Raw genomic sequence first — 22,970 nt, forward strand, 5'->3', positions numbered from 1 at the left:
CTCTAATCAGCTCATCATTATTTTATAAACACCACAAAAATCTCACAAGCTCCAAGATCCATTTGACAAAGAAAATTTATTAGACAAAAAAAAAACTAATAACTTGGATTCTTAAGCAACTCTCTTTCGACAGATTCCCAACAGAACTCTTTTATCTTTTATTCTTGATAAAATGCAGAATTTCTCCCTTAATCAAGGGTATACATGCAGCTTGACAGAGCAGCTCCCAATCCAATATATGAAGCGTTTCTCACTTCACCAACATGTTGACCTTATGAGTCATATTCCGTTTTAATTATGACAAATAAATTGATATTTAATGTTTGTCAAGTTTGTATGCAGAATCATTTTGGCAAAATCATAAGGCAGAGTATGATGACTTGAAAAAGATGAAATCCCAAATTATTTATCTTCTTTGTTCTTTATATTTCATTCAATTTGCATCTATAATATTTATTTAAGTAAAGGTTTGTAATAATTTATGCATATTATGCATATAGAAACCATAAGCTCAAAAAGGCCTTAAAAAAAACCCTAAGTCCTTGCACTTGCACTTAAAAAAGTCCTCATTATCATATATGCTATCAGGAGAAATCAATTTTCAAAAACAGGACTTAGGTGTTAAAATATTAAGGATTCAGACGACCGAATCTTGTCGTTGAAAATGCCTCGGCCGACCGAACATAGGAAAAGTCAGAACGTTGACCTGACTTCGAGCGACCGAATCGAAATGAACTTAGTGTTCACGGTCAACCGAACTCCTATTAAGGACTTTCCCAACAACTCAAACACCTAAATATTTATGTTCAAAATACCCTCGGACGACCGAAAGTACAAGTTCGGCAGACCGAACTTGAGATTAGGCGACCAAACCTCGACCACGTTGGAAAATCGTCTTAGCCAATAGACCGAATATATTTTCAGGCACCCGAACATGAAAACTTCACTTTTTCTCATGTGTTTGTTCGGGCGACCGAACCCAAGGGTCGATTGACCGAAACTCTCAGGTTGGCCTAATTTTACTGCTTATTTTTAAGGGTAAAACAAGGTTAATTGGTTTAAACTCATTCTAAAACAAATTTAATTATTACCCTTAGGTCCCAAACGATTATTTTTTAAGTGTGCCTATATATGTATACTCATTTGCTCAGATTAAGATATGATTTGCATTTTTTATTAAGAGAAAATTCTCTAAAATTTCCAAAGCTTACTCTTCCAAAAACACAGCCTATACACTCACCCTTTGTTATTCCTTTGCAAAATCTAGCTTGATAAGAGTGTCTTGAGTGATGTTATATAGATTCATATTTACTTAAACTCTCATTGATTTAGTTGATTGATTGATTTTATATTGAGATTTTTAGTCAAAGTTTTTCCCCCCGATTTATTTAATAACTTCATTGTGTGGGGAAAACTTTGAAGCTTGTGAGTCTTGAGATTTGTATTGCAGGACTCCGAGACTTGTATTTTGATTGTGCAAAAATTATTTTTGTCAAGCTTATACTTCAAATATCTCTTGAGCTCATATTTTTGAGATAATCATTTTTGAGATATTTTGAATCCTCTTGTTGGAACTCTTTGAAATCCTAGTTGTGGTTGATTAATATTGATACATAGTTTCAAAGATAGATTGATTATACACTCTTGAACTTGATTGCATATTGACATTAGATTGAGTGACAACACATATTGCACTGAGCTTATAGTTTCTATCTAGTTGGTGTGCATTGATTGATATTGGTACAAATCTACTTGTTGGAGAAGCACATACTTTGTACACAAAATTGTATTTTGAATCGGCAGTAATTCCAAACGTGGCCTAAAGGGGTGTTGAACTAACCCGTAAGGATCGGTAGGGCTTTCTTCGTCTCGTAAGGAGAGTGTGTAAAGGTTGAAGTAAACCCTGGTAATGTGACCTGATTGTAAATGGTGCCGCTCCACTTGTTAAGTGAGCAATAGTAGTAATCCTTGAGCTTGCGAGCTGAGGCGAGGACGTAGGCCGTATTGGCTGAACCCCGATAACATTTCTTGTGCCTGCTTTTCCACAATTTAAATTTCAACACTTGAATGTTTGCATTTAATTGTTTAGACATTTGATTGGATTTATGGTTATATAGAAAGACCCTAGGTTTGTGCAATACTGTTTAAGAAATCTGAATTGACCTAAAAAAAAGTTTGAATTTCCAATTCACAACCCCCCCTCTTGGGAATACACCAATTCCAACACAATATGAAATGGACTACTTGTCCCGCAGATTTCTGCTACATGATACAACTTATGTCATACTTTATATATAACGAAATAGATGTATTTATTTGATATTGGTGATTCATTTTTTTCTAATTTAGCTTAATGAAGTTATTAGGCAATATAACATTTCTTTCAGGAAATGTTAATATAAATTTATGCTGGTGTCTGGTCTGGGATTTTAACAAGCTGAGAAGGGGTTTAAATGGTTTTATATTTAGGATTGCAATTCTAGCCTTGCATTGCCAGTTCATTTCTATGGCATGTTTTGGTTTATTTGTTTCCTTCATCAAGTTTTGGTCTGCAGAGTCTCAATATTCAGTTTATTTGTTTCTGTTTCCATGTTCTTGCCTGCATAGTATCTAGTTTGTGTTTTAAAATAGAAAAATAGATAGAAGTGTTTGGAAACAACATTCATTTATGTTGCCAGTTGTAATATCATACTAGAAAATATGTTTAAAAACCAAAGCAAGCATTCGCAATCACAATTTTTTTTGTCAAATCTGGTTATGAAGGAGAAAATAAACATTTTTCAATAGGCAATTTTTTAGTACTTCACAGTTCACCCAACCATTCCAGTGGAGAATTTGGGGTATTCAACTTGAATTGCAAGTTCATAGCTTACTTAAAATCTTGTTATTCAACAATAGTTTTTCAACAACATGCCACATTATATACCACTCATGGGGCTTGAAGTTTCTTCAAAAGCAGATTAATGCTATCCTAACTGTTTTTTTTGAACAGTAAATTCATGTTCTAACTTCCTTCCGTCCATGATACTGAGCCGAAATCTTAATACTATATTACTCCCAAATGATAAAAGATTAAGCAAAACAATAGTTTTTCAACATGTCGGTTTTAGCTACTTAGGGAAGTGCGGGAAAGGGCTGCAAATGCTGTGTGAGTCAGATTTGTCCCAACTATATAGAGACATTATTCGGTGAAACAACAATTAAAAAACTTCGAATTTATTAACTGATGTGCTACATCTGTGGTTAAACTTCTTTATTTTAAGATTATTGCTCATTGATTTAAAGAAATACATGATATGTACAATCAGCAGAAGTATTTAAACTTGCAAACAGAAGTATCTTGGAGACGCATGAACAAGTCATATATGCCAACTAACATATCATACAATTACATACATACATATATATATATATATATATATATAAACACACATTAATTTTTTTTCTTCTTCCTATTTTTATTTTGTCATACCTTTGTTTAGGGGAGAACGTTCTTGCATTTGCACGGCATTGTTGCTCCAGTTCCACAGAGACCTCAATGGGTTTGATTGATTAGCGGACTGTGTTTGAAGATTGATTTGTCCATGAACAGGCCTCAGGTTTGAAAAAACAATTGTCAGATGGTGAATGGAGACAGGACGTTGATGAGTATGAGTAATAAGTTCTTAAATAGTGTGAGTTTTCCAAAGATAGATTTACCTTCAAAGAGTGGCCATTGGTATATTTTTCAGTTTATTGATGAAATCGGTTAGGATGCAGGTAATAATCTTTTTTTTTTAATTTCTCTAATTATTTTTTGCTATATCCATACACAAAATCAAACTTGACAGTGCTGTTTAAAGTTTTATTCAGTTTGGATCATCACAAACCAGCTGCTGTGAGTCCTAACTCCAATGACCATGGTGGTTGCCCTCACTACAGAAACTCCAAACATTTTGTTTGAAGTCCTAAATCATACCAAGCTTTTTATTGAGCATTGGATGATTTTCAATAAATCCTAAAATTTGTGTTAAGAAAATCTGTGAACTGTGAACTCAATTATTTTGATAACCATATCAATAAGTATCCTCCTCCTCAACAAGCATTGCCTTTGCACCATTAGTATTCCTTTTAGAGCTTTGGCTGCCATTGTTTCTAAAACACACTAATCCTGTGTTTGGGAGCATGGGGTTAAAAGAGTTCTGATTTGGAGTTGTACGGGTTTGAAGTGAATGCAATACAAAAGTGCATTAAGTTTCATCTAACTCCCACAAATCCAAAATCAATAATATCTCGCTCCCATACTCCCAAACACTATAAAAACATTCTAATTTGAAGTATGTAATATAATTTCGATTTTTACACGTGAAAACTCACTAGGTTTTTCTTATCATTAATGGTTAGATGACTGTGCCATGATTGAACTAAATGGCCTAATTTAGAAATTTAATCCCCATTACTCCTCTGATCAGACAATTTTTTTTGAGTTTCTTCACTGGTTAGACAGTTTTAAGGCAATGATTTTCAATCAAGAAATTGAATAAAAACAAACATGCTATAACACCACTACTTTTAGTTGCAAAAATTCACAATCCCAATGACCAGTCACACTAACAAAAGGAGAATAAAAGAAGCAGAACTGGACAACAATCTGAACACATAGATTACCTGAAAATTAAAAGAACAAAACAACAACAACAATAATAATAACAAGCCTTAAGTCCAACTTTGTAAGTTCAGGTTTATGAATCCTCTTCTGCCAATTCACGCGATCAAGGGCAATTTATTCGACTAACTTTAAGAGCTATTAAATACTTCCTCACTACATCATCCCAAGTTATTTTAGATCTACTCCTTCCTCTTCTAGTATCATTTATAATGACTAGCTCTCTCCTCCTCATTGGTGCACTAATTGGCCCGCGTTTCAAATGTCTAAATCATTTATGTTGCCCCACCCTTATCTGATCTTCTAACAATACTATGCATAACTTATTTCGAATATGTTCATTCCTGAATTTATCCTTCTATGTTATGCCACTCATCCACCTTAGCATGCACATTTCAGCAACTTTACTTTTAAATGTGTTATTTTTCAGTTGCCCAGCACTCAGGCATGGCTGGTAGTATAGTCATTCTATAGAACTTTCCTTTAAATTTTAAAGGTATTTTATAATTGCACATCACAACCAATGCACTCCTCCATTTTACCCAACCAACTTCAATTCTATGTACTACATCCTCTTCAATTTCGCCCTCCGCTTGCATAATAGATCCTCCTTATTTAATAGAACAGAAGTGCTTTGTTGAAATATAAATGACATTATGCTACAGACTTAAAAATAGAAAAACCAAGTTACATTTGGAACTTTGATTTCGACCGGATCAGCCTTGGGTCTATGAGCATCGAATGAGAAAATGTAATTCTAAAATCACAACCTCAATTTCACATACAAAGACATTAAATTTGATACCTATAATGCATTGTATATGATTGCATGCATATGTATTCCTTTAGGGTCCATTTGCATTAAGGTTTTGTTTGAGAAAAGGATAGGAAAATAAGAAAGAAATTCTTTTTCATGTATATTTTCTCTCCACAATAAACACTATTAGAAATGAAAATTTGCTCTAATATGATAAAAAAAAAATTCAAAATTAAATGTTAATAACCTAATTGCATGTAAAACCAAATTTTTGTTCATTGATTTGGCTTCTTTTTTTTTTTCCTTTCTCACTTTCCTTGATAACCAAACACGAAAAAGTGATTTTCTTCATATTTTCCTTTCTTTTCCTAAATATTTTCCAAGTTCCAAACATGGTCTTAATGGAGTGTCATTTTTCTAGTAAATGTCTAATAGAAGAGAGAAAAATGCTTACTGATGGGTATCAATCCCGCTGCATTGAGACTGCTGACGTCAAATGAAAGCACAATTGGATGGCACATGAAACAAAGCTTATCAATTGCTATTAATCACTGACTTATGTAATTGGGAGAATTAGAATACAGTTATTTCAAATCCAAGCATTTTTTTATAACAGAATGAAAAGAACTCCAGAATGTGTGTGAAGGAAGAGTACTAAATTATGATTATTCTTGGCTTAAATTTCAGAAATGTCCTAGTTGGATGATACGACCAATTTGTACATCCATTTCATTCTGAAAGTTGCAAAAATAATGCATCATAGACAGCAGATACAAGAATAATCCAGGAGCAACCTGGTGAAGAAGAAGCTAGGAATAATGAAGCAGTGCACAATAAAGCTAAAGAAGGTGATGCATATCACAACACATTAACTGCACCTATTGACTGAAGGGCTAATAGGAAGCATGGTTCATCAAAAAGTAACGGGATTTAGAAGCATAGGCCTTACAACTTGGGGATAAGACCATGCAAGACCTAGTACTGTTTGAAAGCAAGGACAGAGCAAAAGGCTTCTTCAAACTTCTTCAAGTGCACAATCGCTCAATGAATGCATGGATGTGCTTGAGTCATTGAAGGCTGTTGACTCTACTATGTACAACTGTGCACTGGGGAAGTTCATGGCAGTCAAATGATGCACGATTTTCATTATAATGATGTATGCTAGGAAGTTATATACTGTAGCTGGCGTCCCTTTAGCTACTCTCTTTTATGGTGGTTGCTTCAATGCTATAACACAATTTATCTTTTGTGTTTTGATGTTTGACATATGTAGTGATGGTCCATATTCAAAGGGGTTATCTACTTGAAGTCTATTACAAATGAAAGGATGCAATATAATCGTATTACATATGAGGGTACTCTGGGGTTTTCATATGGGGCTATATATATAATGTAACCGAGAGTTGAAATCCTAAGGCAATTTTCATTTAATGACAGTGAAAATTGCGCAGGAACTCTGTGGACGTAGGCACATTTCCGAATCAAGTAAATTTTCTTCTTCTCTTTTATGATTTTCTCTATTTTTCATATTTGTTATGTGTGTGCATAACCTTTGGGCATGACTTCACAATAATTGTTATCAAAGAACCAAGTTCATGCAAAGTTTTCTAGGATTTGTATATGGATCGCAGCAAAGATGAGCAGGGGAAAGACCAGATTTGAAAAGTTCAATGACAAAGGAAACTTTATCCTATGGCAAATGCAGGAACCAACCTATTGGTTCAAAAGAAAGTTTACAGCGCTCTGACAGGAGAAAAACACGAGAATAAGGATGAAGATCATCGGACGGAACTAGAACAAATTGCCTTCAATACTATCTAATCTTTTTTGGATGATTCTATCGTATTTGATGTGATGGAGGAGAAAACTGTCAAGGGTTCATGGATGAAATTGGAGAGTCTGTAAATGTCAAAGAGCAATACTAACAAATTCCTCTTGAAGAAGTCATTGTTGTTTCTCCCTATGCCAAAGGGTGGGTATCTGAATCAACATATGAATCAATTCAATCATATTCTCAACAATTTGCTTAAGGTGGATGTGAGAATTGAAATGAAGATAATGCGCTCTTGTTATCTTTTCTTCCCTCTTCATTTGAACACTTGGTTACGACACTATTTTTCAAGAAATCCACCTAAGATATAAAGAGGTTTCTAGGATTCTTAGGTCAAATGATGCTAGAAGAAGACTCAACAAAGAGGACCATGATCCAGAGGACTTGGTTTCCAATGTCGAGCATAGAAGAGGGAGATCCAAGGAGATGTAAAAGCAGAGTGGTAGATCAAAGTCTCAATCAAGGGTCAAGAATGTTGAGTGCTTCAAGTGCAAACAAAAAGGGCCCTATAAGCAGGCTTGTCATCTCTGGAAAAAAGAGAAAGACAAGAAAGACCGACCTTCGAGCTCTGCAAGTGTGGTGGTAGATAATTCAAACGATGAAGAGCTTTTGTTAGTTGCTTCAAGTAACAATTCTTTTCAAGATACTTGGACTATGGATTCTAGTTGCTTCTTTCGTTATTGTCCATATAGGGAGTGGTTTGATACTTACAAGGAATGTGATAGTGGGTCAGTAGTTCTTGAGGATGATAATCCATGTCTTATAATTGGTGTTCGTACTATGAAAGTTAGAATGTTTGATAGCATTGTTAGAATATTACAAAATGTTAAGACATGCTCCAGAATTGAAGGACCTGCTTTCTCTAGGTTACTTAGAAAATACTTTGCATAGGCTTTCAGCAACTCCCAGAAGTGGAATCCTAAAGGTGTCAAAGGGTTCTATGGTTATTATGAAGGGTAAAAGAGTTGATAACAATCTGTATCGGCTAATAGGCAGTATAATTGCAGGTAGTGCCGTAGTGCAGCAGCTGCTTCATCAGAGACTAGCACAGTTGACACTAAGCTCTAGCATATGCGCCTAGGACATATAAGTGAGCAGGGTATGATAAAACTCCATAAGAGAAAATTGCTGAAAAGGTTGAAGGAGCGCAAAGTTGATTTTTGCTGGTATTGTGTTTTGGGTAGGAAGTGTGAAAGTTGAGGTGTAGTCCCAAGAGGGGTGAATTGGGTTTTAAAAATTTTCTTTTAATTCTTTGCAAGAATTCTTAACCCCTTCTTGATTTAACAATTACACGGTAAAGTTTATTTACTTATTCAATCCAGGAACCAATACTTAACATAAGTAAACCAAAGCTCAAACAATTCACCAACAACCAAAAATACCAACACAAGATATAATATGCAACTCTATGGCAATTCTCAGCTTTTATAAGAATTCAAAGTATTTGTTTGTTTGCAGCCCTGTGTATATGAATTTGATTCAATCTTTGTATTAATGGATTTGATTCAAGCCCTGTAGATAATGAAATTGCTTTCTCAATATGATGCACAATTTAAACTTCAACACTCTTTCCAAAAGCTTAGACTTTAAATAAATTTTTAGTTAATATGTCTTGAGTGTTGAATCAATCAACATACTCCCTTATGGTTTCCGCAATTTATTGATCAACTAACATACTCCCTTTCGGTTTTCGCAAGCCCAAAAACAAATTAATCTTCAGCTTATTTAATTTCCAAACTACGTAGTATTTATGATTAAGAAATTAAATCATCCACTCAGTATATAGGTATGCTGGAAAAGTAAAGAGAGTAAGAAAAAGAGAAGGAGACCAAGGTTTTTACGAGGTTCGGCTTATCCCCAGCCTACGTCCTCGCCTTAGGCAAACCAACTAAGGATTCCATTATACCTGTTCCTTTCCAGACGGAACAAAACCTTACACACTCCTTCAATAGGCTAGAGTAATCACCTCTCCAAGCAATACCCCACGCTTGGGCACTCTTTCAATAGGCTAGAGTAATCACCTCTCTAAGCGATACCCCACGCTTGGTCAACAATCCAACAACCTGGAATCATCAAAAACACTGCAAAAATACAAGATAATAGCTATGTACAAGAACACTCTCTTAAAGAGCAGATTAATACAAATTCAACACTATGTACTTCAGAATTTAAATATCTAAATGAAATAAGATGAAGCTCAAGTATAGAATTCACCAATTCCTTTTCTAGATGGATATCAGCAGTAGGAACTAGATTTGAGATGATCAGTACTGCAGTTTCTCAACAAAAGAGTATTGCAATGAGTGAGCAAGAAAGAGCTTTTCAAGAGCAAGTTGCTTTCAGTAGATTTTTCAATTCTTTCTTTCTTGGTGTAAATTTGTTTTGAAAAACCATGTATTTATAAGCTTAGAAAAGTGTTTTCGTGATGCCCAAGTTTATTTGGAGTATCTTCCAAGTTTTTAGAAAATTTGAAGCACAAGCAACCTTTATTTGAAATTTAAAACATTTAAAATTTCTGACCGTTAACAGTGTTCAAACGACTGAACTTTCGGGTTTAGTCTTCTGAAGTTCCTTAAAGCTTTAAAAAATTGAACTGGAGACAAGGTCAGATGTCTAAAGCGTAGATTCAAACTTCTGATGTTCCTGTTCAGACGATACTGGCCGTTCAGACATCTGAAGGTGTTCTGCCTGTTCTGTGTTTCAAAAATAAAATATTCAGTCTTCTGAATCAAATCTTCAGACTTCTGAAGAATTTCTTCAAACGTCTGAGGATTCTCCTCAGTCATCTGGACAAACCACTTTCAGAAATTTCAGTTTTGTTTTCAAAAGTCCTTTTTGCTCTCTTTCTTTGATTAAATTTAAAACATTTTCTGAGGTTCAAGATAAGGTCTCTAAGTCCATAATGTTCCTAGAAGAGCTTCAAACATATTTCCATAAGATATTTAAAATATGAAGTACTTATATAAAGACTTCTTAAAACTTTGACATTTTTAAGTGCTTGAATCTTCATGCTTGTCTTTCTTTGGCTCTCTTGTCTTAAAGCTTTAAGCTTTTAGCAAGTTTCTCTTTAACATCCACACTCTCATGATCTTCAAGCTTTAATAGATATCATCTTTGAATTCATGCTTTAATGTTCTTTAAGCTTTGTTTGATCATCATTCTTTGGCGTATAAGGTGTCAATGATTCTTGTGAGCAATCATCCTTGTATTCATATACTTGAATCCTGAAATATCATTACTCGACCAAATATGTTAAGTTTCTCTTGTTTGTTATCATCAAAATAAGATTTTAAGTCTTGTAAGGCCAACAAAGTGCAAAGTAAAATTCAAGTTATCTTCCCAGAACAGCAGAGGCATTCTGGATTATATTCACATCGATGTTTGAGGGTCTGCAAGGGTACTACTAGGAATGGAGCTTAGTATTTTTCTAGCTTTATTGATGATTACTCCAGGAAGCTTTAGGTTTACTTCATTAAGGAAAAGTTAAAGGTATTCTCCAAATTCAAGTAGTGGAAGGCAAAGGTTGAAAAACAAATAAGAAAGTCAATAAAGTGTTTTAGGTCAAATAATGAGCTAAAGTACAAATTTGATGAGTTTCTAAACTTCAGTAGGTCTAACAGAATTGTCAGACATTTTAAAGTTCATCGGACTCCACAAGACTTGAAAGACAAGAGTATGAAACTACATGCAGAATTGACCAAGAATTCCTCAACAAATGCAATCAATAGAACTTTTTATACCATTAACAAGTCATCTTCTGCAAAATTGGATGGTAAAGTGGGGAGGAAGTTTGATCAAGTCAAAAAGTTGACTACTCTACATTGAGGATTTTCAGTTGTACAGCATATGCTCACCTACTAGAGAGCTTCAATCCAAACTAGACCCTAATCCAAAAGGTGCATTTTCATTGGCTATGAAAAGTGCGTTAAAGGTTCAAGTTGCAAGATCTAGAGGATAAGAAGGTATTTATAAGCAAAGATGTGGTATTCGATAAGGCATTAATGCGAAGGTACAAAGAAGATAGACAAGGCAGTAAAGTTAACAAGAAGAAGCCAAGGTGCAGGTGGAGCTTGGTAAACTTCAAGACCAATAATCAAAGGTGTCCTCAGTTGAGCAGCATATCAGTGAAAATCAGATGATCATGGTGTAGCTACAAACGGACCCAAATGCATTACCTGTGCACTGCAGAGATATGGTTTTGAGGATATGGTCTCCTTTGCTCTAGTTAGTGGCAATGGAGATTTACATTCTTTCCAGGATGCAGTTTCTAGCCTAAAGAGAAGTAGGTGGATGGAAGCAATGATGGAAGAGGTGAAGCCTTTGCATAAATATCAGACTTCAGAGTTGGCAAAACTTCCTAAGGGAAGAAAAGTAGTGGGATGAAAATGGGTGTTCAAGAAGAAAGATGATATTTCAAAAAGAGACAGTAAACAATTCAAGGTTAAACTAGTGGCAAAATGGTACTCTCAGAAGAAAGGAATAAACTATGATCAAGTATTTTCTCCAATTGTCCAACATACCTCCACTCGAGTTTTATTAGGGTAGCTCAATTTGATTTGGAGTTAGAGCAACTAGATGTTAAAACATAATTTCTTCATGGTGACTTAGAAGAGCAAATTTACATGGAGCAGGCAGACGGTTTCACAAAACCTCAAAGGAAAATTATGTTTGCAAATTGAGGAAATCATTGTATAGCTTGAAGCAATCGCCAAGATAGTGGCAAAGCGCTTTGATTTATACATGATGAGTATCGCATATACTCACTATGAGAATGATTGTTGTGTTTACTTTAGAAGTCTATCTTATGGTTCATTTCTCTTTCGACTATTATATGTTGACGATATGTTAATAGCTGCAAAAAATATCTTTGATGTTAATGGTTTAAAATCCTTATTGAGTAAGAAATTTGAAATGAAGGATCTTGGTGCTACAAATAAGATCCTTGGGATGGAAATACAAGTAAGAAATTTTTTTTTCATGGTTTTACTAGATGATTCTCAAATTTCTTTAAAATATTTCCTCGATTCCACACCCTTTTGCACTTCCTTACGCCGAACGTAAACTTTTTGATCTATTCCGCTATTCAATTATCTAAATTAGTTGTCTTACCATTTGACACTCCTTCAAAACCCACAATAAAATCCTGAATATCATTCTCACAATAATTAGTATTCTCAGATGAATCAACCCCAATTACATTCTTAGAACCCTTCCACTAGCATACTTCTTCTAAACATGAAAATAATATTAATTGAATCTTTAGAAACCAACCTATCTATTCCCACCTCCTTCTCTTTTTTGTTATCAAAACAACTAATCCTCTCCTCTTGATCATGGGTCTGATTTGATGTTGGTCGATTCGCTGATGCAGTTGCATCTTGCTTCTACTTCGTAGGAAGTAGAAGTCCTTCTGCCTTACAGGATTTAAAAGGTCTAAAAGCTCCAAGGGGGTGAATATTCGTCAAGGTGGAGATTGTTGAGTTATGGCTCATATTCAGAGGAGTTATCCGCTCGAAGTCTGTTACAAATGAGAGGGCTAAGGGGTCTGCCTTCCATGCGCAAAACTTCCCAATCTACTTAAACCAAGCATAGCAAGGTTTTGCCCCTCGTGATATAGTACAGTACATTTGAGTCAGGAAGCAATTTAATTGTGTTATCATATAAGGTATTTTGGAGTTTTCATATAGGGCTATAAATAAGGGTTGAAACCCTAAGGCAGTATTTGTTCGATGATAGTGGAAATTGTGCAGAGGCTCCGTCGACGTAGCACATTTCCAAACCCCATAAAATTCGTTTTTCTTCTTCTCTCTTTTGATTTTCTCAATTTTTCGTATTTTCTATGTGTACATGCACACATAACCTTAGGGTGTGATTTCACAATAACATGAGATTTTTTTCTTTGTTTTGATGCAATTACTGCCATGTGCTTCTGACATTTTGGAATGCTGCTTTAGGCGGATATTTTTAAAATACTTCGCATGTTTTATGACTGTTTCATTAGCCAGGGGCAGATTTTGATAAGAGATGTATTTGTAGTTATGTTATATTCTTAACTTCTTATGTGCTATCATTTTGCATTTTTTGTGTAGGGTTGTTTTTTTATTTATTTTTTGAATGAAAAAGAAATTCATTAGATAAAAAGGGAATGTACAATCAAGAGAGAAGACATATCCTTAACGAAATCTGGGAATTCCCAGAAAAACAAAACAAAAAAAGAAATCACAAAAAATACAGCAAGCTCAATTCAGCACACCCTTAGAAGAGACTTCCAATCCCGTTGAACATCTGTCAAACACACCCCCTTAAAATATCCATTACCCACACACCACAAAGAAGCCATTCTCCCACACCAACCAATATGGAATCTTCTTCCATGAAAAAATACTTAAATTACGCTTCTTCCACAAGCCCCATACACTGCAAATAAAGCACAACTCCATAAAGCAATCCTTCCTTCTTCCTTCCAAACCGCACAAAAGATATTGCCAAGAACTCCTTCACTGTGGACAAACTCAGCTTCCTCCAAAATAATTAACTTACATTTTATAATAATTTTTATTTTTATTGTTGTATTTTTAATGTGCATTATTTTACAATTTTATTATTTTAATCATATTTTTACAACATTATTTGATTTAAAGATAAAAATGAGTACTTTTTAATTAAAATTTTAATTTATTTTAATTTTATAAATATTAACAAAACATGTTACTAGTTTCTGATTTTTTGTTTTTATTTCTGATTTTTTATTTTGATTTCTAGTTTCTATTTCTATAATTGTTGACGCTGATACCAAACAATCCCTTAATTGTTGTAAATAACATGTAACAAAATCATAAAATTTTTGCACGGTCATCTTTTAAACACAAATGTCTTTTTGGGTATGATTTTGAGTCAGAAAAAGTATCTTTTAAATATATTTATTTGAATAAGTATTTTTTTTAGAAGTAGTCTATATTATTTATTATAAATAAATTTCAAATAAGTATCTTCTTTTAAATAATATATATTTTTTTTAATATTTGCATTAAAAAAAGTAGTTTGAAAATGTAATTTGTGAAATCATTATTTATTCAAGTGCAAATCAAATGCTATTTGTTAACATAAGTACCTATAAAATGTACTTTTCTTAAAAGTACTTATTTTTTTAGACATTCTAAATAGAGACAGACTTAAAAGGACATTCTCTAAGTAGCTAAAAATTTAGAGTTTAAAAGTTTATGCAAATTATGAGAAATGATGAGAAGATTATAAACAAGGGTTCGAGATGAATCTTTCTTTTGGAAAGGGTATTTGATCTATTCGGTTAATTTAATCAAATTTTTTTTCGATTACAAATTTTTTTACCAACCAAACTGAACTCTTCTCAATTTTGAATTATTAGTCAATCAAAATATAATTCACTTAAATTAGTTCACGGAATTTAATTAAATAGTATTTGGAAGTACGAATTTTCAGATATTTAATTTAGATTAATTTAAATGAAACTTAATACAATTATGTATTGTGATTTGTCCAGATACACACATATCTAAGTCTCACACTTGAAATCCAAACTCCTAAACACAAGGTAAATATAATAGTGCAAATTGAAGTTTGAGAAATGTAAAAATGGTTATTGAGCATTTGGATGTTCCTAAATTTTAGTTAATTAAGAAAACTTTATATTCTATTATATTATATCATAATACATATATAAATTAACATTAACACATACATACATACATGATGTATATATATTGAATGTTAATTTTTAGATGTTATGCATATGCATATTGATCAAGTTATCAAATACAATAAGTCATATACCGAACCAAAAACTAAATAACTAAAAACCCACAAAATTCATACTAAATCAATTGAATTGAAAATTTTACCAAACTGATTCAATTGTGTTTGATCGGTTTGGTCACTTAAGTTGGTTTTAGCCAAATAGTACTCAATCCTACTTTTCGTTGTATCGCTTAAGTTCAATATTGGCATCTAATAAATTAAAATAAATAAATAACAATAACTTATAGGTATGTGGTAAAAATTTTGAAATTTGATCACAACTTTAAAATTAAACTAAATGAATTAAAAAGGCATGTGCCATCTATCAGAAAAAAAAAAAAAAAAAAACTGGAAATAAATATTTAAAACCTGATTTAAATTATGTTATTTTTGTCATGGAATCAAATAAAAATGTATATATGATTAAAATAATAAAGATACAAAAGAATACGAACTTTTTAAAAAATATTTTTATAAGAAAAAGATCATTTCATTTTTATCCTTCGAACAAGATTTGCATTCTAAAATAATAATTTTAAATTTACAACCAAAAAACAAGAGAATGGAATGAATGAAAATGGAATAGAAAACACGCAGGTTACACAATAATTTGAAAAAAAGCAACTCGTTTGAAGTTTAGTTTGTAAATTGGGAATAGTCATTCTTTTTCTATTGAATTTGATAGATTTTAATAACAAAATTTGTATTGATGTTTGTTTATGACTTGATAACACTTTTTAATCTGTAAGCTGACCAGTCGATCTCCATGCAAGTCATGTTTGGTTTGTAAATTGCAATTAGATAGAAATGAAATGAAATAAAATTTCAAATGAAAAATATGACAAAATCAAGTGATAAATTCAATTTCATTATATTCCTTTGATCTGGGTGCAACACAGAAGCTTCAATGAGGTGGTGAGGAACACCTGGAAGTGCGAAGTACAGGGGTACAAATTATTCAGGGTTGTTAAAAAATTAAAGGCCCTTAAAGAACCATTGAAAGGCTTCAATGCCACTCATTTCTCTCATATTTCAGCTAGGGCAGAAAATGCCAATGAGGAACTCAGAAATGCACAGCAGTGCCTCCATAATGACCCTGGGAATGTTGAGTTACGAAGGGAGGCTGGGGTCAAAAAGGAGATAGCTGGTAAACTGGAGCAAGCCAATAGGAGCTTCCTGGCACAAGAAGCAAAAAACAGATACTTGAGTAACAGTGACAGAAACACCAAATTCTTCTTTGCTTTGATGAAGAGACATGCAGCCAGAAATCACATTGCAAAGCTTTTGAGGAGAGATAATGAGGAGTTTACAAGTTCTCTTAATCAGGTTGCTGAGGAATTTCAGGGATTTTACAAGGGCCTGCCAGGTACTGAAGTTGAATGTACTGCTGTTGATCATAATGTTATTGCTTGTGGTCCTATCTTGAGTGATGAGCAGGCTTCTCTGATGGTTAGGCAGGTTTTGAATGAGGAAATTAAGGATGCCCTTTTTAGCATTGGTGATGAAAGGTCTCCTGGGCCTGATGGGTTAGCAACCTGTTTTTTCAAAAAGGCTTGGGGTACAATTGGGAAGGATTTCTTGGCTGCAGTGAAAGAGTTTTTTTCCAAAGGCAAGTTGCTGAAACAACTGAATCATGCTGCAATTGTGGTCATTGCCAAATCCCATCATGCGAACACTGTCCATGACTTCAGGCCTATTTCACATTGCAATGTGATCTACAAAGTCATTTCAAAGGTCATTGCTAACAGGATCAATCCAGAGCTGGAGAGATTAGTGAATTCAGCTCAATCTGCTTTGTGAGACAACGGAACATGATTGAAAACATTTATTTGGCACAGGAGCTGGTTAGAAAATATGCTAGAAAGAGGATTTCTCCAAGATGTATGCTTCAGGTTGACTTTAAAAAATCCTACGACTCCTTGTCTTGAGCATCTGAATTTTTCAAAAAGAATGGTGGGGTGGATCATGGAGTGTGTGACCACAACTTCGTTTTCTCTTTCATTGAATGGTGGTCTACATGGCTACTTTAAAGGGAAGCAGGGGTTGGGACAAGGGGATCCACTTTCTCCTATCCTTTTTGTTATTTGCTTAGAGTACTTGTCAAGAATGCTGAAAGCCTCGGTGGAAGATTCAGACTTTAATTTTCATCCTAGATGTAAGGAACTGAAAATTATTCATTTAGCTTTTGCAGATGACCTTATATTTTTTTCTAGGGGTGACTTCTCTTCAGTTAAGAAGATAATGGACTGCTTGGAGAAGTTTTCTAAATGTTCTGGACAGAAAGCTAATCCCACTAAGTCCAACATGTACTCTGCAGGCATCAATGGGTATGAGCTGGAAAGTATTAAAAACCTTACAGGATTCTCAGAAGGTTCTTTTCCTTTTCAGTATTTGGGAATTCCCTTGGCATCCACTAAGTTGAATTCTACTCATTTCTCACCTTTTATTATTAAAATTTATAATCTCATTGGATAATGGCCTGGACAAACTCTTTCCTATGCAGGGAAGCTGGAATTGATTAATGCAGTGGTGCAGGGTGTTGAAGGTTTTTGGCTTTCCATTTTCCCCATTCCATTTGCTGTTTTGAATCATGTGGTTAAAATGTGTAGAGTCATCTCGTGGGGAGGCAGAAAGAAACCCCTTGTTGCCTGGAGGGGGGTATGCCTCCCTAAGAATGAAGGAGGTTTGGGAGTTTTTGATTTGAAAATCTGGAACAGGGCACTTCTATCAAAAACCTTGTGGAATATTCATTTGAAGGACTCCTTATCGTCTAAATGGGTTAACCAAGTCTACCTAAGGGGAGGCAGTGTTTGGGAGGCTTCAACTAAACATGAAGACTTGTTTAAGAAAATAGTGAAAATTAAAAATCTGTTGCTTCAGCAGTGCAGGAACAGGGTGAATGCTGAAACTCGGCTTAGACAGTGGACTCTGGGGGACCAAATGATTTGTTCATATGCTTACCATTTCTAGAGAGTGAAGGGTATTAAAGTTCCTTGGCATTCTTTGGTGTGGAAGAGTGGATGTATCCCAAAACATTCATTCATTCTATGGTTGGGTGCTAAAGACAAGCTGTTTACAAATGATAAGCTTTTGGATGAAAGAAGGGATGTTCCGTGGGTTTTCTGTAATTCTGATCTCGAAACAGTGGATCATATTTTCTTTAAATGCAGAATCTCTGCTGAGGTTTCAAACTATTTAATGGGTTGGCTTAGTTGGTCTAGAGCCATGACAACCTTAAAAGCAGCCCTTAAATGGTTGCGTAAGGAGGCTATGGAGGGACTGGAATTCAGACTCTTGCTAAAAAAAGCTTGCTTGGCCACGATTGTGTACTGATTATGGCACTTCAGAAACAGAAGAAAGTTTGAAGGTAAAGTCACCCTGACTGAAGCAATTATCAGGTTGGCTGATTTTGGCAACTTGTCCTATGGTCTTATTGTTTCTTTCAGTTGTCCTGTCCTCTTGATTGGCTGGGTGGCCCCTGGGTATGCCCAGGTTTGGTTGTATTTTGAATTTCCTTTCTGTTGGTCTTTTGATTGGTTTGATGTAACCTTTGATTGAAACTTTGTTGTTTCTTGCTTGGGAGTCTTGGCCTCCCCTTCATGGGTATGCCCAGTGTATTCTGTACATATCTTTTTGATCAATATAAATTTACATTTACAGATCAAAAAAAAAAAAAGAAAAGAAAAGAGAAAGGAAAGGAAAATATCAAAAAATCCTCATTTTCATACTTAGTTATCAAGGTATGAAAAATAAAATGAAAATATACCAAATTCATAAACAAAATTTTGATTTCATACATCATTAATATTTTGTTTTATCCTAACTTTTAGTCATATGAAAACAAAATTTCATTTTTGATCATTTCTAATAAGAAGAAAAATTTAAGGAAATCACTTTATTTTCCTTTCTTTCCTTTCCCCCTCATAAATCCTTGACCCAAACCAAGGGAATTTGATTCTTTGAACTCTTACTTCACTGAATCAAAAGAACCACAAGGATAATTGTTGAAGAACATGCTATTGACATTCTAAGGCAAGAAGAAAGCCTTTAGTGATCTTTTGAGACAGAAAAAGTTCAGACATTGAGTTGATCAGAAGCTTATACAGAAACGACTATCAACTAGGAGGCATTTCGAAAAATCTGGTTTTGAAGGAGAAAATAAGAACAGAAGCAAGCCATTTTCAGTGGAGAAATTTTTAATATTTTATCCAACCATTTTCCAGTGGAGAAATTTGAGGGTATTCTTCTTTGAAGTGCAATTTTATAGCTAAAATAAAATTGTCATTCCAGTATTGTATTCCACTCTGCAAAAGCAGAGTGATGCTATCCCAACTTTTCTTTGAACAGTAAGCTCATGTTCCCACTTCCATGAGTCCATGACACTGAGCCAGAGTTTTATGCTATTACCAAACCACATAATATTCATTTTTCTTCTTCTCTTTTTTGATTTTCTCTATTTTTCATATTTGCTGTGTATGTGCGCACAAATAACCTTAGGGTGTGATTTCACAGTAACATGAGATTTTTTTTCTTTGTTTTGATGCATTTACTGCCATGTGCTTCTGACATTTTGGAGTGCTGCTTTAGGTGGATATTTTTAAAATACTTTGCATGTTTTATGACTGTTTCATTAGCCACGGAAGATTTTCATAATGGAAGATGTATTTGTAGTTATGTTATATTCTTAACTTCTCATGCGCTATAATTTTGTTTTTTTGTGTAGGGTTTTTTTTTTTTTTTTTTAATGGAAAAAATATTCATTAGATAAAGAAAGAATGTACAATCAAGATAATAGAAGACACCTCCTCAACGAAATCTGGGAATCCCCAGAAAAAAAAATAAAAAAATAAAAACACAAAAAATACAGCAAGCTCAAATCAGCACGCCCTTAGAAGGGACTTCCAATCCCTTTGAACATCTGTCAAACACATCCCCTTAAAATTTTCATTACCCACACACCACAAAGAAGCCAGTCTCCCACACCATCCAATTGGAATCTTCTTCCACGAAAAAATAGGTAAATTACGCTTCTTCCACAAGCCTCATAAACTGCAAATAAAGCACAACTCCATAAAGCAATACCTTCCTTCTTCCTTCCAAACCCCACAAAAGATATTGCCAAGAACTCCTTCACTGATCTTGGACAAACTCAGCTCCCTCCAAAATAATTAACTTGTTCCAAACCTTCCATGCAAAATCGCAATGCAATAAAAGATGAGAAACAAATTCTGAACAATCAAAACAAAGCATAAATATATCAAAGGATAGAGCCTTTAAAGGTCCCTTCATCTGCAGTAAGTCATTAGTATTTATTCTATTAAGCACAACCAACCAAAGAAATGCTTTGATTTTATGGGGGATTTTGACCTTCCAAATTACTTTGTAGAGAGGAAAGGAATGATTGGTACCAACCAAGAAATCAGAAAAGATTTACACGAAAAGACACCCCGAGAATCCAACAACCAAGGTCAACTATCATCCTCGAAAGACATCCTATAATTGTTCAACATAACCATCAAAGAAGATAATTCAACAGTTTCCCTATCATTCAAGGCTCTCCTAAAACGAAAATCCTAGGAAGGTAGAGGACCACCCAAATCTACAATAAAAGAAGAAACGAGATCATTTTGCCCCGAGCTATGCAAGGAAAAGAGGTAGCCAAAACAACATTCCCTAACCATATATTTTCCAAAAACGAATGTTGCATCCCTTACCCATTACAAATTTGGTGTGGGGAATAAAGAGGGGGTGAATCTGCGAGATAACTTTCCACAGGCTTTCTGAAGAACATCTAGAATCTCAATTAGTATCCTGCCCTTTCCCATCAAGTCCAAATTTACTTTTGATAACTTTATGTCACAAGGAGGAAACCTCTACAGGGAACCGCCAAAGCCATTTAGCAAAAGAACTGCGTTTTTAGGCACCAAATTTCCAAGACCCAGACCACCCTCTCTCTTAGTCCTACACACCATTTCCCAATTCACTAAGTGATCTTTAAAACCCCCTACCCTTGACCACAAAAAATCTCTCATAATTCTCTCAATCATACTAGCGACACTGACACCCATTGGAATTTAAAAAATAAACAAAAAATACAATGGAATACTAGAATGACCAGTTTGAATTAAAGTAATCCTCACTCCCAAAGGGGAAAAAATGCAAATTTTAAATATGTTCACTAATCAAAAAAATTTCAGGTTGGAAGTCAATTTGTACGCAGGGAATTGATTTGAAAGCGCTTATCCATTTGGTCAACAATTACCACCTAATTATAAGAGACTAGTTTTGAAAAGATCTAGTAAGATATATCTTGCATATTCGATGAAGTCATTACAGAATGCATTATTGCATAATAACATGAAACTATCTGAGCTTATCCAAAGAAAATATTGAAATAAAGAAAATATTCCCTGTCAGACAAAAATTTCACCCTTCATCAAACAATCTATCAAACAATCTCCATTGAGTAAATTCAAAAGGAATTCAAGACCCTCGAAATTCTCTTTCATTTTCCAATAGATGTGGTCTCAAGGATATAATTTTAAATGAAATCGCATAATAAGTGTTTTATTTTATTTCATTTAAAATTATTTGTCTATGTTAAATAGGGAACATCTCAAACAATTATTTTTTAGCCATGTTAAAAGTTAGCAGAAGGAATAAAAATATTTATTTTTTCCAAAACACAGTTATGGATTGTATCTTTACATATACACATATATAAAAGATACGCTTATTCATTGCATTAAAAATGGATTTACCTCATCTTTGGGAGCTTGGTATTTGGACCTTGGGAATTGAATTTATAGAGATTTGAGGAACAAAATACTAAATTTTGTCTTAAGCCACACAAATTCAAATACGAAGCTTCAAATCCATACTCCCAAACACAACCTTATGCAACTATGGTCAGACCCAATCCTATTGATGGGCAGGAAAATGAACTTGATTGAACCACATTTTAAGCCTTCTCCTATTGCTGCTACTGACACAAGCCTTCATGTGTTCCCTTTTTTTGGTCACTGGAACTGCATAAAAAGGATATTCTTCTTTTTATAGCAAAAGAAGAATTTTATTAATAGAGTAAGAATGTACAACCAAGAGAGAAAGACATCTCCTTAGCAAAATCTAACATGAAAATGATATTCTGATTTTCATCCCCATCAAAAGATTAAAATTTGAGATGTCTAATATGGAAGTTTTGATTCTAATCATCAGGATATTCTTTCAGGAATCTATCGTTATGTTTTCTCCTTCATTATCTGGATGAAGTTATAATGGCATGTATCATTAAATAAAAATTACTTGTAGGTGTAACCTTCATTAGCTTGCTTCTTACATCAAAAATTGTTCATGGGAATGAGGCTAATGAGTCAGCTTAATTGGATGAGTTCAGCTTTTTTTCTTTGATTAATTTTGACTGAAAGAAGAACTACAACTTTAATGGGTGCATAATACTAATGTAACATAGAGAGTGGAGAAATAGCGAGAAATAATTACAAGGAATGGTTTCACCATGTAAGATTTGAAACCCACCAATCACAGGATGTAATATTAATATTTGAGTCTACTAAAATGTTGCGAGACCCACATATATGGGACCCACACCAACTCATACCTCCCACTTATATGGGTATCGAAGTGGTAACATGACATCCTACAATTAATGGGTTTCAAATCCTACAAGAGGAAGCATTCCTTCTAAGCATTTTTCAAAAACAACTATTTTCATTTAATGTCTGTGTATTACTTGGTTCGACACTAGCTCTTAGATTCTCTTGCCTTGGAAAACAGGGTGAAATATGCTTCTTATTTCTAAAGTGGGTAAAGTTGTTCTCCATTTGTGTATATTGCTTTATGGTGATTTGATGTTGCGTTTAGGGTCATGGATTTCGGGCCTTGGACATGGATTTGTGTAAATTTGGACGGAACTCAACACAGTTTTGTACTGCATTTTGTCCAAA

The sequence above is a fragment of the Malania oleifera genome, chromosome 4 (genome assembly GCF_029873635.1).
Source record: "Malania oleifera isolate guangnan ecotype guangnan chromosome 4, ASM2987363v1, whole genome shotgun sequence".
Taxonomy (NCBI): Eukaryota; Viridiplantae; Streptophyta; class Magnoliopsida; order Santalales; family Ximeniaceae; genus Malania; species Malania oleifera.